General features: G+C 37.2%; 1 pseudogene; it reads left to right on the top strand.

The window, feature by feature from the left end:
* The first annotated feature begins 967 nt into the window (after nt 1–967).
* Nucleotides 968–2329, top strand: LOC100923179 (annotated as a pseudogene).
* Nucleotides 2330–13596: the final 11267 nt, after the last annotated feature.

Raw genomic sequence — 13596 nt, 5'->3', positions numbered from 1 at the left:
AGGGAGGAGGGATTCTTAATGAAAAATGAACTATTATCCAGTCTGAGGGAGCCATCAGTTTTCCCTTAGAGATTTAGAATTGCCTCCACAAGAATTCCTTGGGAATTCAATTTAGTGCGATGAATAGTCAGTATACTTAGGCCTTTATGCCTACTAACTCCAGATTCTGTTCAAGGACCTGGAATTTGCAGACACTCTTCAGAGCTCCATAGAATAAAAACATCTTGAGGGTAGAAAGTTTCCTATTTGTTTTTGTATCCCCAGCCCTTAGCATGGTGCTGATCTATATAACAGAAGCTTACGTGCTTGCTGGTGGAACTCCTCCCCTCTCTTAATCAACTCTCTGAAAAAGTTCACAGAATTCTGGACTTGAATGCTCATCCAGCCTTTACTTGAAGACTTTCATGTTTGCGTTGATTGGGTCCATCTCTACTCAAAATAAGAACTTAGAATCCTCCACTATTATGTTTGCTTTTTCTCTAGTCAGTCAATGGACATAATTATTCCAAAAAAAAAAGCTTCTAGTAAAATAATATGGTAAGAAAATTTATACTTGCCTATTCTACAAGACACCATCTCTTACAAATATATATATATATATATATATATATATACATTATCAGTGGGGAGAGTGAGCATTCATAGGATTCCCACCTACACCCCTCCATGTGAAAGGATAACTCATATTGACCATGCCGAAGGACTCCTGCTGTGTTTGGCAGTCGCCATTGTGATGTTCTCACTAGATCTGCTCTTCTTTGGGTTTAGCATCTTTTAAGACATAGAAGTGTTCATTGCATCCTGGGCCATCACCAATTGTCCCGACTCTTGTCTTGCTACTGAACTTTAATGACTCTAGAAAAAAGAGTGAGGTTGACAACTTTGCACAATCTGTTTCATTTAAACCCAATTCACTGGCAAGTCACGACATCGACCGTAACGTCTTGGTCCAAACCAAGGACAAACGATGGCGGCAGCATCTTTGTTGGGTATGTTGCCTCCCTGGGCTCACTGGATCTGCTCCTCTCTGGTCACTGCACTACTAGACTTGTCCCAGTCTCTGGTGATACATTTCTCTCCTGTCTACTGCTCCCTGCTCTCTTCTCTTCCAGAGTTCTAGCCAATTGATCCCAATTTTAGGCAGCTAACATATAATGTTTAACCTCTCCCCAGTAAATTTCCAGACTAATATTAAGTCTTACCCCTTGTCTGGGTAATATCAAAACTTTGTGTTACAGGTGGCTATCTAACTTGGAATTCAGAGAAATCTTCAAGGTTTCTAAGATCTCCTCCACCTTAACTGCAAATGAATTTGAGCCAGAACAAAAAGCTAGGCTAAGGAAGCAAATTAGTGGCACTGACCTGGCGCTTTTTAATCATCTTTATCATTTTATCATGTTTTATTATCATTTTTTATCACTTTATCATCGTTATGTTTATCTGTCAACAACAAAATCTGAAGGCTTTTGTAAAGGATTTTGACCAGTTAAAACCTCTATTTCCCTCCATAATCAAAGAGCATTTTGCTAAAAAAAAAAAAAAAAAAAAAAAAAAAAAAGTGAAAACAGTATGAAAAATGCATGCACTTTACTCTCAGCAAACTTCTAAGCTGGGGAGAGGGAAGGGAATGATATACGAGTATGTAAGAGTAATACAAAATAGAATATAATAAATACAAAAGAAAGAGCCAGAAAAGGTGTTCTAGGAATATTTAAGGAGGGAGAAATCATATTCAGGAAAGAGATCAGGGAAGACTTTGTGGAGGCTGTGGTATCTCTGGATAAGCTGAGATGGGGAATTGGGAGACAGCAACTGCCCTCTTCTAGAGGAGGGGATGGGTTGCACAAATGCACAGGAGAGCCCTGTCTCCTCTGTTCTGCTGGCAGTTCTTCAGCTTTGCCCCTCACCCCCCTGAGAATTAATGCCTGTGTGCCTGTGCCAAGTTCATCTCTAGTCCTGCCCTTATTAGGAGCAGCTGTCAGCTGCTGAATAGACTGTTATCTGCAGAGGTGCTAAAATGGCCAGCGGTTCAGACAGATGAGAGCCTCATCATTTTGGCAGCGTCAAGTCCCTTGACCTCCCTTGTCCCCAGATTTGGATTCCAAACTACCCCTGTCTCAAGGGACATTGCCACAGCAGCCAAATTCATTGGGGTTGGGGGCTGCCACTGGGACTGAGTTTAGGACTGTGTTGGGAAGTCTCATCATTTGTTATTCTAGGAACCCCTCCCCGAAGCAGCAGCTCTTCTGCGTCATCTTGGACTTTACCCTGTCTAAGGCCATAGCTCTTTTGCTTGATAGTAGCCTTCCTCATCCTGTTTGCCATGTGATGGAGCCATTTCTATCCCCCAACATTTCTAAATGTTCCTCCTCATCTTCTTGATCCTCCCATAATTCTTCCAGTCTGTGTGTATCTTCTGCTCCATGTTATCAAGTAGCTCTAGGGAAAGCCATGGGCTCAGGGTTTGACAAAGGAAAGGCAACTAAATATTGCATTAATTAGTTGAAAAAACAAATGCATGGGAGCAGAAGAAAGCATGGTGAGTTCAAGAAATAGTGAAGAAAACAGCTGCTTGGAATTAAAACTGTATGAAAGCGAGTGATGTAAAATAAGTATGGAAAGGTAGGTTCTAGCTAGACTGCAAAGACTTTTAAATGATGGGCTACAGAGTTTGTATTTCATCCTCTAGGCAACAAGGAGTCAATACAGGAAGGGTTTGTCTTTCTTTTTAACATGGAATAAAGGCACTACCTTTGTATTAGAAAAATTATTTTGGCAACTGTGCAAAGTGTGGATCAAAAAAAGAGATAGGGCAGCTAGATGGCACAGTGGATAGAGCAGTGGCTCTGAAGTCAGGAGACCTGAATTCAAACCCAGCCTCAGACACTTAACACTTCCTAGCTGTGTGACCTTGGACAAGTCACTTAACCCCAATTGCTTCAGCAACAAAAAAAAAAGAAAAAGAAAAAAAGAAAAGAAAGATGGAGAGAAAGGGGTAGAAGAAAATAGAATGCAAAGCCCAGACAACAGCTTTTGTATCCTGCCAAGTTGTTCTCCCTGTTGCAGAAAGAACAATCCTTGCTATTGCAGAGTAGAGAGAGGATAATCTTTTTTCTCCTGGCAGGATCTCAGAATCAGATCCACCATCCTTTGTGTTAATCATTTCCTTAGATCCCAAGGATCTCCACAGATACAAAAAGATGAGACGACATTCTCCTAGACTGCATTCACAAAGAAGGATGATGGTGTAGATGGTCTCATAGGGACCATTCCAGCATTAAGCTCTATGAGGGAAAGGGAAGCAAATTAGCATTTATTAAGCACCTACTAAGTCCAAGCAAAATGCCAACTCATTTAACAATGAGTTATCTCATTAATTCTATGACCCCAACATTGCATGTGTGTGTGTGTGTGTGTGTGTGTGTGTGTGTGTATAAAGAAATGTCTCCAGACCAAACAATGAGTAGTTGAAGTAATAAAGAAACAGAAAGGGAGATAATTACAGCAATTCTGGGTCTAGCTAAGAATCTAGAGCAGGAGTTCTTCACCTTTGTTATATTATGGACCCCTTTTGATAGGCTGGTGAAATCTAAATACCCCTTTTCAGGATAATATTTTGAAATGCATAAAAATACATAGGATTATACAGGAAACCAATAAAATATCAATCCAGCTTCTTTTCCTATATGAGTGCCATGCAGCATTGTGATATTATATTCAAGTGTGGTAGTTTCACGATGCTTGACAGAAAAAAAGGATTTTTAAAAATTTTATTACTATTATTTTTTAAATGCAGATCTTTTCCATTTTTCTTCCATATGCTGTACTTTTTTTATTTTATGAAATGCTCTCAGATTGGCTTTGGTTAGGTAGGTCTCTTACCCAACTTTATTTAAATTGATTTTGCCTTTCACTGCTTTTCTTTTCTTTTTCTTTTTAATGAGGCACTATTGGTCATGATCTTCTATCATTCTTTTCCATAAGATTTTCTAAACAAGTTTATATTTCAATCCATTGCTGTTCTTGCTTATTGTATTACTCTGCTTGCCAAGTAGGTCAGATGTCTGCTGATTAAAGCATGTTCTAGGTACTCTTGGTCTCCTTAAGGCAATTGATTTATATTGATTGAATTTGTTTATGAAATTACGGTAGCCTATGTTTTCTTCCATCAACGTCTCATTTTTCATCATCAACAACTTGTTTAACTAGGTAAGGATGGAGTTATTTGGGCACATCATTTATTTTTGTATTTTTAGTTTTATAATAATTATTATTGTTTACCATCATTTTATAATTTTTGGGGGGTAAATCTATCTAGATACATGTGGCCAATACCAATTTCTAAGCCCATGAACTTCTCTGTGGTCTTCTCCAAGTTCATAGTAATATAAATTTGCAAATGAATTTAGAAGTAATATAGGTCACCACATGTTTTTTACAGGTAAGGAAATCCAGAGAGATTAAGTGATTTGCCTAAGAATGTATAAGTAGTAAATATGAGAACCATAATTTCTAACCTAGGTCCTCTCTCTCCAAATCCAGTGCTCTTTCCACTATACTGAACTATCTTTCTGAGTCACTTCATGGATTTTAATTTTAAATATCTTATCTAAGGACAGTCTCTTGGTGGGATAGATACCATAAAGAATGTATAAGAGGAAAAGCCCAATTAGAGTTGGGACTGTGATGTCATTTCTAGAACCTGTCTTTTTTTCTTTTCCTGTCTGAGGTTGTATTTTTTTAAAATAATGTTTTATTTATAACATAAATAATATGTTTTATTAATACTTTTTAATTTCACATGATGGGTATTCTCAGATATACTGCAAACCACCCACTACTTTCCTAGGTTCTCCCTTATATAACTACAGGTTGGCTGAGACTTGGATCACTTAGACTGTGGAGGAACTTTCTGAGAAGTTAGAGAATCCTTGGGCTAGATTGTTCACAGGTATCACAAGCTCAGTTTGTTTGGGCGGTTCCAGTGGTCTGAGGGAAAGACTTCCATCTAAACCTTTGGGCACCTTGTTGGGAGGCAGGAAGTTACGAATGAGACATAAGAAGTTGAATATGAGGAGTAGAAAGCAAAAAGAGAAAAGACAAGTATGATAAGAGTGCACAGCCATTGAGGTCAGGCTGACTCAGTCACTGTAGTAGTTATGTGAGAGAAGTTCGTTTAAAGTTCTTACTTCTGTTTTCTCACAGCATGGCACTAGGGATATTTCTACCCGGGGTTTACATTTCAATCCTTTTCAGCAAAGCTCCCTCAGATCAACTGACAAGAGAGTAGAAAAAGGGAAAAAAAACAGATATATTCCTGACTGAAAACTCCATTTCAGCCTTCTTTTTTGCATTCCAACCTTCTATATATTGTTTAAATGTTGTCTGCATTTCTGTGTTACTTGATACTGCTAATAAATTACATGGCCATTAACTATAATTCTTTCTAGTCCTACAAATTCAGGATTTGAGATTGAAAGAGAGGAAGCTAGCCCAAGGGAAGGATTTCCATGCTTCACTCCAGGATGAGAGTAAAGTCAATTAGCAAACATTTCTACAATTTGGATAGTTTCTGACAATTTTCCAGCACAAGCCTACTAGACTGCTTTGAACCTAGATAGAAATAATGAGATAAGCCCATAGAAGAGAGAGGGGTGAGGGTTCCCAAGGACAGCTCAAATTACACACTCATAACCCTCAGTCTCTACAATCTTTAACAATTTTTAAAATAAAACAGTTATATAACTGTATACAATTAACTAACACTGCCTATATTCAACAGTGTACGAAACACAACTAATGCTTCAACTAACTGAAAAGTTATCTTTTCGATGGGAGTCAAGATTGATTATAATAACTCAGCTTTCATTTTAGTGTTCTTTTTCATTCACATAACTATAGTCATAATGTATTCTGTTCTCATAATTCCATGTGTCTTCATACAACTCTTCTCAAAGCTTCTCTGTGTAACCATGCTTCCATTCAAGCCTGGAAAGGTTTTCCTAAGGGGCACCCTGTAATCTGTACCATAAAGCTAAAAAGACACTTAGCCATAAGATGACAGGAAAACATAATGAGGAATGTTGGAAGGGATGTGGGAAAACTGGGGCACTGATACATTGTTGGTGGAGTTGTGAATAGATCCAGCCATTCTGGAGAGTGATTTGGAATTATGCTCAAAAAGTTATCAAAGTGTGCATACCCTTTGATCCAGCAGTGTTTCTACTGGGCTTATATCCCAAAGAGATCTTAAATGAGGGAAAGGGACCCACATGTGCAAAAATATTTGTGGCAGCCCTCTTTGTAGTGGCAAGAAACTGGAAATTGAAGGGATGCCCATCAGTTGGGGAATGGCTGAATAAGTTACAGTATATGAATGTTATGGAATATTATTCTTCTATAAGAAATGATCAGTAGGATAATTTCAGAGAGACCTGGAGGTAGTTACATGAATTGATGCTAAGTGAAATGAGCAGAACCAGGAGATCATTGTACACGGCAACAAGATTATGCAATGATCAATTCTGATGGATGTGGTTCTTTTCAACAAAGAGATAATTCAGGCCACTTCCAATGATCTTGTGATGGAGAGAGCCATCTGCACCCAGAGAGAATACTGTGGACTGAGTGGGGTTCACAACATAGCATTTTCACTCTTTCTATTGTTGTTCACTTGCATTTTGTTTTCTTTCTTTTTTTTCTTTTTCATATGATTTTTCTTGTACAGCAAGACAGTTGGTTGTATGAATATGTATACATATATTGGATTTAACATATATTTTAACATGTTTAACATATATTGAGTTACTTGTCATCTAGGGGAAGGGGTGGGGAGAAAGGAGGGGGAAATTTGGAACACAAGGTTTTACAAGCATCAATGTTGAAAAATTATCCATGCCTATGTTTTGAAAAGAAAAAGCTTTAATAAAAAAAAAAAGACATTTATGGTTCATGAGTGGAGAAGGGACTTCAGATTAGTTGGTTGGATACACACTTCTAGAGAGGACCTGAAGAGAGATAGATTGAGAGGCAAGGCAAAAATTTTTGAATGGCAGACTGTAGCCTGGTACACAGGTACTGTACTGAAAGCTAGCCCTCCTCCAGAGTTTTGCCTTCTAGTGTTTGCATCCCTAGAGAATATTGAGAGTGGATGGTACCTTAGTAAAATCGTTCTCTCTCTCTCTCTCTCTCTCTCTCTCTCTCTCTCTCTCTCTCTCTCCTGATTTGAGCTGAGATCTTATCTCATTCCCAATAAAAAAACTCATTTACCCTTACATGTTCTTTAATATATTCTCATTGTACAACTTCTCTGATTTTTGTTTGCTGCTTCATTTAATAAGGTTTTTTAGCTATTCATGATGGTTGTTTTATTTTTGGTTTTGGTTTTGTAATCAGTGTTTAGTGGGAAGAGGCTAAGTTGGTAAATGTAAACTAAAGGCTTCAGAAGAATCCCTCCCTCTTCAGAAGAATCAAGGAAGCAGTTTTCATTCTGAACCCCTTAGAATAATATTTCTACATTAGAAGTTTGTTGGATAGATATGATTTTGACCCAATATTCTTCTTAAAGGTAAGAAAGATTTTCTAGGGTTGGCAGGGCTTTATTCTTCATGTCCCTACTCTATTCTAGGTTTCTGGTGCTGTAAGCACCTTACCTTCCACAAAACTGCTCCAGATCCCAGAATACATCAATCCAAGTGAGAAGAGCCATGTCCTTTTTAACAAATGCTTGGTCAGGTTATCAAAGATGTCAAGGTCATCCACTGCATCCCAAGCCATCACCAGTCATCCTGACTTTTGTCTTGACATTAAACTTCTATGACTCTGGGAGAGAAAGAGAGATAGTGAGACTGATGACTTTATGCAACTCTGCCTCATTTAAATCCAATTTATGAGTGTCACAGCATCACCCCATGATATCATTGGAACTCTTCAGGAACAAAAGACAAACAACAACACATTTTTCCAGTCGCTTGCAACTTGAACTTTGTTTCCAGATTTTTATTACCATTATGAATATTTTGGTATATGTTGAATTTTTCTGTAATTGACTTCCTTGTGGTACATGCTCAAGAGTAGTTTCTTGGGCAAAGAGAAAACAGTTTAGTGATAGTTCCCAATTGTTTTTCAGAATGGTTGAACCAATTTACAGCTCCACCAATAATAGTGCATTAGAGTTCCTGTTTTCTTATACTCTTTTCATAATAACCATTTCCATCTTTTATCGTGTTTTTCTTTTTGCTGGATATAGGTTAGAACCTTAAAATTATTTAAATTTACATTTCTTTTATTGGTGATTATAAGAAAGTTTTTATATGGGTTAACATTTTGAAATTTTTCTGAAAAATTTCCTAACCTTTGTCAGTTTATCTATTTGGGAACAGCTCTTGTTCCACCTTATTTATATTAATTCCCTATATGTTTTGAATCTTTCAATTTAAAAAAATTTATATCCTTTGGCAAGTTTACCTATTTGGAAAGGGCTTTTGTTCCTTATGTTTATGTTAATTTCCTGTAGATCTTGAATCTTTTAATTGCCAAAAGTTATAGTGTTTTTTCTGTGCTCATCCTTCTTGATCTCTCTGCTGAATTTAACACTCTTGACTATCCTTTCCTCCTAGATACTCTCTCCTTTCAGTGTTTTTGTACCATGACTCTCCTCTCAGTCTCCTTTGTTGAAACATCTTTATCATGTACCCCCATGACTCTGTCCTGGCCCTCCTTCTCTTCTCTCTCTACACTCTCTCATTCAATGACCTCATCAGCTCCCATGGGTTGAATTATTTATCTTAGTACAGATGACTCACAAACCATATATCCAGCCCCAGTCTCCCCCGAGCTCTAGTCATTCATCACAACTTCCTATTGAACATTCCAAACCAGATGTCCCATAAACATATCAAACCCAACATGTCTAAAACAAAACTTATTGTTATTATCCTCCCTTCATCAAATATCCTCCCTTTTACTAAACTACTCTCTTAGAAAGTGTTTGTTCTATTCCTTTCTCCCTTGCATTCCTTTCCCCCCACCCATTCTTCCTCATACTCCTGTACCTCTCAGGGGATTGGCCAGCATTAAAGCTAGCCCAGTTCATTTAAAAAAAAAAAAGTTTTATTGATGTGTTTTGTTTTTATATTACAAACATACGCAGATTACTCTGTATTCAAAGAGGTCTCTTGTAACAACATAGAACAATTAACCAAACTAATAATACAGTGACTATGAATGAAGGTCCATGAAACATTCCACAATTGCAGCACTCCCCCACCTCTCTATTTTTTATAATGAACAGAAATCTATTTTCTGTTTTTCATACCTTCCACCCCATTAGGGAAAAAAAAAGAAAAGAAAACCAAATCCCTTTAAACAAATATACATAGTCAAGCAAAACAAATTCCTGCCATTCCTACATACAAATTATATGTCTCATCCTTAAATCCATCATCTCTGTCAGGGGTAGCATGATTTGGAATCGTTCTTCTGTAACAATGAATGTACATGTATCAATCCAAGTTCTTAGCACTTTCAAAGTTGTTGCTTTTTAAAGCGTCGTTACTGCCTGAACTATTCTCACATTCTGCTCATTTCATTCTTCATCAGCTTATAAAAGTCTTCAAAATGTTTTATTTTCGTAATACTAATGTTACAATATAAATCACCTTTCTGATTCTGTTTGTTTCTCTCTGCATTTGTTAATGTCTGCCCACGTTTCTTTGAAATCATCTCTTTCCTCATTTCTTACAGCATAACAGTATTCAATCACATTTATCTACCACAATTTATTCAGTCATTCCCCAATTTATGAATTTCTCCTTAATTTCCAGTTTTTGCTATAAAAAAGCTGCTACAAATAATCCTGTACATATAAGACCGTTTCTTCTTTCTTTGATTTCTTTTCAGTATAGGGCTAACAGTGGAAAAGCTAGATCAAAGGGTATGCCAAAGAATTGTTTTATTAGAAATAGTACTCTGAGATTCTCAGCCCTCCACCTTATATATTTTTCTCTCCATGAATTCTCTTCATCTTTATCTGGAATCTTTTTCACTATCACTTGTATCTCTGAGCTGTCCTGTACCATTTCCCTATATATTCAAAGTCTGATCATATAATCCAATGTTCCCCTCTCTCTCTGGCTAAGGATCAGCCAGAGACAAAAGGTCAAAACACTTGATCTAAACCCCCTCATTTGAAAAATCAAGAAACTCAGATCCAAGAGGCTTAATTGACTTTTCCAAGATCACACTCTTATAAAACGTCAGAAGCTGGACTGAAATCCAGATCCTTTCACTCCAGAGTCAGTGTTCATTCTATTGTGTTATGCTACACATCCTACTTGTCTTTAAGGTTTAGAAACGTGGGGATTCTTAAGCTGGAAGGAACCTCAGAGAGCTAATTCAAACTCTTGTTTGTCAGATAAGGAAACTGAGACCCAGGCAGAAGAAGAGATTGGGACTAGAACCCAAGTATCTAGCTCTCGCTTGATATCTTCTCCACGATGTTTCAAATTTAAGTGACCACTGAGATTCCTGATCCAAAGTTTTTCCTTTGAAGAATTTTAGCAAGTGCTCATCCTTTGGTCAAACTCACATTTATTGCAATAACCCATTTTGATCTGATGATGAAGCCCATTTCTTTCTTCTCACTAGAAAGGTAGGAGACTATGGGTTTGGAATGTTGCATATGTTATGAGCTGCAGCTGATTTGCTAGTTGGTTTTGCTTAACTATTTTTCTTTGTTATAAGAGAAGGTGCCATTGGGTTAGAGGATAAGGGTAGTATATTGGGTAATGATTAGGATGTAACAGATACTTGAAAAAGTGATCTGGAAATGATACAAATAGCAAGGCTGTAGCCAGAATACAGAAATAGTTGGATTGACTTCTATTGCCCTTGAAGGAGATGGCAAGTCCTCATCTCAACATGTTCTAAACCATTTCCCTGAAGAATCTCATCATCTTCCAACAGAGATTGCCTCCTAACCATCTTGGGAGAGAGATGGCAGCTCATACACAAACTCCCTCCCCTACTATATACCTCCAGTTGCAGTGCAACAGGTTTGGTGCATCAAGAGAGTATTGAGAGTAGAGGACTTGGGTGTAAATCCCAGCTTTCTCAAATGCCAATTATATGATCTTGGGCAAGTTAAAAGCAATCTGGACCCCAGTGTTTTCTTCTACAAGGTGAACATGTGGGATTCAGTGATTTCTAAATCCTATGATTCTGAGAGAAAGACATACACATACACACACACATATGTAAATATATATTCAGCCACATATGAACCTCTGCCACAGTATGGTGGAGAGAATACTGATCTTGGAATTGAAAACTGGTTTCAAGTTCAGGCTTTGACATTTTATCAAGTCATTTTGAATCTCAAGGTCTCAATTCCTTTACCTATAAAATATGGAGGTTAGACTAGCTGATCCCTAAGAGTCTAAACCACAGGCACATTCATATTCATGTGCCTTCAATTAATCTACAAAGGCTTCCCAGAGTCAGGAATTGAAATTGGGTCCATTTTTCCCCCCTCTGAGATGAATATCATCCTGAAGTAGAAGACTTAAATTACCCACACCTTATTGGAAATGGCCCCTTCCACCAACAAGCAGTTTGATTTTTAGCAGTGGAATAATGACCATATAAATGTGCTTGATCAATTCCTTTTTTCTCTCTCTTCCTTCTCTTTCCCCACCCTTTTCCTATTTGCTTGAATAAAGTGAGTTTTGACTGAAAAATAATCTTTAACCATCTGATTCATTAAGCTGCAGAAATTGCTTTGGTCAGTTAACAGAGGCAACTTCCTCTGGGAAGGCAGGGGATGGGGCAGGGTCCTTCAGACCTCTTCACCCAATACCAAGCTACTGAAGCTTCCAAAAATATCAAGGCATCAAGTAAGGAAAGCCTTTAGAGGCAAAAAAAGAGAATTTTTCTCCCTTCCTTCTGACAGGCAGTGATTGAATTAAACTTATTGAAATAAAGGTGATTTATCTAACTCAGTGCTAGAAAGAGATGAGTTTCAGAGATGAAAGAACAAACCCAATTATTTGATTTGATTCGCTTTCTTACCAAATTAAAGGTTATTTCCAGAGGATTCGGAAGAGAAAAAATCATAGCAAACACTGTCAGCACCTGGTATTCAGCAGTTATACAGTGTGTCAGAATGCTGGAATCAGAAACAAGAAGTCACCTGAAATCTCTTACTGGCTACTTGGGTCTAGGTAAATCACTTAAATTCCATGAACCCCGTTTTTTAATAAATGAGAATGATAATAACATCTGTAATACCTACATTATGTAGGTTATGATCAATTGACATAATGCATAAAATCTTTAGAAACCTGAAAATACACATATATGAGTGTGTATGATTTTTTATTATCATCCATAAATGAGAACTGAGAAAAATTATCAACATATTCAATTTAGCAAATATTTATTGAGTAGCTTTTTGTGCAATGCATTGTCTTAAATTAGAAGGGATAGAAAGATAAAGAAGATATAATCTCTGCAAGAAAGATCCTGGCATTTCTACTTACTCTTTCTTCTCTAAATTTGTCTGTATCTTCAAAAGCCCTGGAGTCATTCTAATTGCCTTCCCCTTCAAAATTATACCCTATTTTCTAGTTCCTTGAGGGAATCTAAAACTAAGACACTTAAACTTCCAGGAGTCTTCACAACTCCTCAATTCTTTTCTTTCTCTTCAATTACTGAATTCCACGCCCTCCAAGTCCTTCCCTCAAGCCATTGAGGTCTTCCTCAAAACCTATCTCTACTTCCTTCCCCCACTGTCTTATTATCTTTTCCTGTTCTTTTAGCCAATTTGAGAGGTCTGAGGTAGTATCTCAGGGTTGTTTTAATTTGCATTTCTCTAATCAATAGTGATTTAGAGCATGTTTTCATATGACTATAGATGGTTTTAATTTTTTCATCTGAAAATTGTCTGTCATATCTTTGGACCACTTATCAGTTGGGGATACACTCTCTTTTAGTCCTTTTCCCACGATCCTTCATTCAGAGTCCCTAACCTTGCCCCCTTTCAGTCCCTTCCACACAGCTCTTCTTGTATTGTCCATCTTTTCTTTGCTTCCTTGTAGGTTATTCTTTTGTTCTCTGCTGTGCACTTTTTACTGTATTCATTTTTTCTCCTTTCATCCCCCTCCTCCCTTAATTAGGCTAGAGTTAAGCATGGATAAATTTATGTGTACACACATACATACGTAAACAAAACTACACACATACATGTCTGCACACATACACATATGTAGATGTATTTAAATCAACATTAATATGGCTGACATATAATCAATTTCTCTCTTAATTGAATCTTTAAGTTTGTAATCAAGGATTACTAGCTCAACTTTTTTTTTTAAATGGAAATCTACTTCTGATCCTTGTTATTGTGTTTGTGTATATATTTCTTATTTTCAATCTCTGCTAGATCTTCTACTTTAATTTTTCTCCTTAATTTTCCTTGCTATTACTTAACCTCCCCTTCCATGGATCCCTTCCTTATCTTCTCCCCCTATTCTTCTCCCCCCCCCTTATCCCTTTCCTATTATTCTGCACTCCTTGTCTCACTACTGTAAATCTACA

The sequence above is a fragment of the Sarcophilus harrisii genome, chromosome 4 (genome assembly GCF_902635505.1).
Source record: "Sarcophilus harrisii chromosome 4, mSarHar1.11, whole genome shotgun sequence".
In the NCBI taxonomy this organism is placed as follows: Eukaryota; Metazoa; Chordata; class Mammalia; order Dasyuromorphia; family Dasyuridae; genus Sarcophilus; species Sarcophilus harrisii.
The sequence above is the reverse complement of the archived record's forward strand: the minus strand, read 5'-3'. Positions and strand labels throughout refer to the sequence as shown.